The sequence below is a fragment of the Rousettus aegyptiacus genome, unplaced genomic scaffold, assembly GCF_014176215.1.
Source record: "Rousettus aegyptiacus isolate mRouAeg1 unplaced genomic scaffold, mRouAeg1.p scaffold_m13_p_7, whole genome shotgun sequence".
Lineage (NCBI taxonomy): Eukaryota > Metazoa > Chordata > Mammalia > Chiroptera > Pteropodidae > Rousettus > Rousettus aegyptiacus.
The window spans coordinates 74,466,254-74,471,217 of record NW_023416310.1 but is presented as its reverse complement, the minus strand read 5'-3'; the positions used below and the strand labels follow the sequence as shown (position 1 = coordinate 74,471,217).

Below are 4,964 nucleotides of genomic sequence, written 5' to 3'. Positions count from 1 at the left end.
TTCACATTGTTCTGTAGATAAAATCCGTCTTATTAATTCCCAGTCTTTATATGCATAACCTACTGAGCAGCAGCATAGCAAGTGTATGATGACCCTGCTCCTGCCGGGACCCTCATGCTGATGGGGTGGACAGGACAGGGCTAGTCCCTCACGCAGGGGTTTGTCCCACTCAACAGTGGTTACAATGTGAACTGGCACTCGCAAGGCCCCACTGAGTGGCTGGTGCTGCTCTGTACACCCCTGTCTCAGGCCTGACAGGTGGCTCTCTGGCTAGCTTCCGCTCCCTCGCATTCCGCAAGACCAAATGGGGTACAGCTCCCTGACAAGGCTGCCCACGGCCTTGACTTTGCAAGTGCCATTTCTATGCAACTGAAATGCTCCTCCTCTGTGCTGGGGCTAACTCAGAAAACTAATGTCCCGTTGGCAAGAATTGGCTCACAGACAGATTTTGTCCTGTTGCTTTGCATGATTTTTAAAAATTATCTTCAAACATTTAAAACATAGGAGCTCCAGTTCTTGTTCATCATCTGGCCGCGTGGGGTTCTGATCCTGCACATCATGAGTCGTGTGAAGCCAGAGGCTGGCTGCTCCCTGTTTAGCTTACTCCCTCTGCCTGGCCCCCCATGGCGTCTGAGTTTTAAGACTCCAGATCTAACTTATAATCAGTCTTCAAGATTTAGCTCCAGAGCTACATCTGAAATCCTGCCTTGCCCCTGTGATAAATCATCTGTTAGTTAAAATGTATCATGTAAACTTGAGAAATTACAGATTAGGATGTATGTCAATGTATATACACAGCACATGAAGTAGGTGCTGCTCACATCACCTGTGCTAGCACGCTGAGCTGTGTCCAGTCAGTATAATGACTACGTCAACCCAGTAAGGTCTATAGTTTGTTTTTTCTCATTTGAGTTTTGTCTTTATTCTCAACCAACATGTTTGAGGACCCAAAAACTTACATAAAAGTCACATTTCATACTAGATTAAATTTATTGTAAGGATAACATATTTTGTTGCCCGTTCTGGGCCCTAGGCTCCAGCCAGTACTCTTCATCAATGAATTTATATTTACTAGGAGTCAGACTTGGCTCGTTTTCAGCAACTTGTTCAGTATGTGATATAGATAAGAGCTTCGAGAGCTTATTACGATAGTGCATGTAAAGCACAGAGTGTTCAGCAAATTTTAGCTATTGTCTTGGAGGATAATGGAAGTGGGTTCATTCGTAGGGGCAGAGGGAAAAGCTGTTCTCAAGGGAGTTCAGACAAATGCTAGTTCTTGAATGAAGGGGGGAGTTTAAGGACAGCAGTATTGTGTTATGGCTGCTGCAGGAAATGTGGTCAAGAATGCCAGATGGGTGGGCCTCCCTGTCAAGGTTCAGGCCCTAGGATATTGGCGTATTTCCTGCAATGACTGAATTAAGCCGTTTCCTACTGACCTTTTCACCAAATCTGCAGATATTCATTCACTTGAGTGGGTCTCGTGCTATTTGGGAAGGCTCCAAACTCTTAAACTTCAGATAACTGCTTCTGAATATTTGCTTTCATCCCACACTCAGCCATGAGATGCTCAGCTCCAGAGCTCTCAGTGTGACTTGGGCAGGCAAGTTAATAGAATTTTCTGACAACCAGACAGAATTCTGCTAACCAAGGGTCCATGGGACTCTGCCAATGCTGCAGACATCAAGCAATCCCCATCTGCTGGTGGTTTGGGTCTTTTTTCATTTTTTTTAAGCTAGTTTTTTGTTTGTTTCATTTTTTTTTTAAAGAAGTAATACTTAGTATAGTACAACAGAAAAAAATACAAAAGATAGACAGTGAAAAGTTCCCTTGTCACCTTGGCTCTCCGTCACTCTGTTCTCCCCAGAAGCAGTCACTTCCCAGTTTCTTTTGTATCCTTTCAGAAACAGTCTGCGTGGGTATGACTGGGTGTTTACTAAAAGTCTGATCCATGGAGAAGGTCACATGAGAAAAGCAGGTGGTCCAGATTGAAACAGCTATATGTGAATGATCCACTGCCTGAATACCTTAATTACAATATTGACATACACAAATGTTAGATAAAATAGTCTTTGTTCATCAGAAATAACTGAACTACATTCTAATTCTAGAACAGGTTTTCGAAGGTCTCATCTTACGCAGTGGATGTCTATCTTGTTAAGTAGTGTATAATTTAGGGTTTTTGCTAACGTGCTGTTTGAAATAGGAGAGGCAGTATGGCTTAGTGGGAAGAACAGGAGCTGTGAACACTTACGTTCGGATCCCAGTTGTGTCACTTAAAACAGCTAGACTTTGGGCAAGTTGCAAATCTGAGACTCCTTTTCCTAATATATAAAATGGATTTAATAATATCTATATTAGGTGTCGTGAGTGCTGAATGAGACAGGTAATGAAAAATAACTCTTTCCAAACCCCCCACCCCAAAATGTAGTGAGAAGAGTGACCTTGTATTACATTTTTGCAAAATTCTTCGATGTCTGCCTAAGAGCCCAATGGATTCTTAAAATACTTCTGCTTTCAATCTGTTGCAATGTTATTTGGGGTGAAGCATTGGAAGAAAATTCAGTGTCACGCAGATTGGTAGCTAGGAAAGAGAGGCAAGGCACTCTCAGATGCGCTGGGAGAGTCTCGGGGGCTCCCTGGAGTTCTCAGACCACACTGCCCCGAGTCTGATTTATTTCCTGAAGTAAGCTTTAAGCTTTATTTTTTATTATTTTTTTAAATGCCTACGGCACCAGTCTTCCTAGGTGGTCTCCCATCCAAGTACTAACCAGGCCCAAGCCTGCTTAGCTTCCAAAATCAGATAAGATCAGGCACGTTCAGGGTGGCATGGCTGTCGACCTGCAGTAGGCTTTAAACACTTGAAGGCAGGCAATATTTCTTCATTCGGTGGGTCACTGATCCTAGTTCCTGGCTTCCTCTAGAGTTTTCATTTGAAACCTGTGATAAAATGTTTTTGACAGATTCACTGATAGAGGGAGCTATTGGCCAATACTAGCCCACAAATATAATACTGAGATTGAGGATTTTTCTCATTTCACAGAGGATGAAATGGACAGATTTATACAACTGGTGTCTGAATAGCCACGATCCTGCGTTCCCCGACATCTGCTTCTCAGAGAGGCTGCCGAGCAGTCAAGACAAAAATTAGACTTAACAAGATCGACTTAAAATATTTGCATTTATTTAAAAAATGGGAAAAAATTCACAAGAGCTAAGATGTGGAAGCAACCCAGATATACATGAACAGATGAATGGAGAAACAATGTGGTATATACATATAGTGGAATATTATTCAGACTTAAACAGGCTGGAAATTCTGATACATGCTACAACATGGTTGATCCTTAAGGACATTTGCTAAGTGAAATAATCCTAAGTGAGGTATCTGGAGAGGTCAATTCCATAGGGTTGTGTCAGGGGGGAGGGGGGATAGAATGGAGAATTGTTTAACGGGCATGAAAAAGTTCTGGTGATTAGATGCACAACAATGTGAACATACTTAACACTATTGGGCTGTACACTTAAAATGGTTAAATGGTAAATTTCATGTGTATTTTACCACAATTAGAAATAAATTTTAAAAAGTGGGAAGCAGCTAGGAACAAATTTCTTTAACTTAGTTCTGGTTGATCTCACTATTTCTTAACCATTCAACTCATCTGTGTGTTTATTGAGGACATTCTATATATAAAGTGCCCTTAAGGAGCAAAGATCAGTTAAACAGGGTCTGTTCTCAAGGAGTTTGCCCTCTAGTAGAGGGTTAGTTAAGTCACACACACACACACACAAACAACTACAAGGCCACAAGGCTGCCAGAATGAAATAGGTCCTGGAGATGACGGTGCTTGGACGGAACTTAAGGACAATAGAATTTCTGCTGAGGCTGTTTTGGGAGAGCAGTATGAGCACAGAGGTGGCTGACTAGTTTCCTACCCTGTTGGTCAGGAAAAGGCCGACCAGTTGGTACCGATGTTAAAAATTATTGGTCCAACCTCCCAATTAATCCGAGAATCCATTCTACTTGATGAAGCAAGAAATCAGGAGGTAATGCAAGGAAAGGAAATATGACTAGTGCAGGGAAACTGTGGTCCACAGTAAAGCACGCTGGATTTAGGTCCGCTTCATAGGTCTGCTTTCCATTTTGCTTCTACCTGTGCGCTTCATGAAGCACCTGAACCTCTGAGAATTCCTTTACTCCTCTGTTGCAAGGTTGTCACATACTATATAATTAACATACCTGAGAATCCTTGGCAAGCATTTGAAACTCCATGTTTATCTCCTCTTTACTATTCTGGCCAATTCCTCTACTTCTTTCAAGGACCACCTGGTGCAAAGTTGGGCCCTGTCATCCACTACCTTCACACTTCGCTGAGTGGCAGGCTTGCAAGTCCATCTCCTCATCAGCCTGTGAACTCCCCGAGGGGGGTCTGATTGGTTTCTATCACCCAGAACCTGGCACGGTAGTTAAGAGCACAGGTTTTGACCATCACACACCATCAGAGGTTGAATCCTGGCTCTGCCATTTACTAGGGACGTGCCTTTGGGCAAGATCCCTAATCTTCTCCCTGGGCCTTAGTTTCTTCAAGTGCAAAGTGGGGAAGATAATTAAAACTACCTCGTAAGCTGTATAAAAATGCTGAAAACGAGCTCAGGCCTAGAGACTGGCACATGGGAATTCGGAACAGTAACTTACTAATAAGCTTTCTACTTATGTTTGTTGCATAAGAAGAAGATAACTACATTCTTTTTCTAAAAGGGCTACGTTCTTATTGTAGAATGTTGCTGAGCTCCCGTGACTTGACCCTCACCTCTGGGGCTCTGGGGTGAGCGCCTCAAAGGCGCTGTAGCCCCGAGACCAGCCAGGTGGGGGCGTGGCTCTGGCTCCCGGCTGCCGGAGGGGCGGAGTCGGCGCTCGGGTCACGTGAGGGCGCGGGAGGCGGGTCTTAGCGCGCGCTGGTCACGCG

At 43.6% G+C, this 4,964-nt stretch overlaps 1 pseudogene; it reads right to left on the bottom strand.

Annotated features, from left to right (window-relative positions):
• Positions 1-2,720: 2,720 nt before the first annotated feature.
• Positions 2,721-2,838, bottom strand: LOC118606251 (annotated as a pseudogene).
• Positions 2,839-4,964: the final 2,126 nt, after the last annotated feature.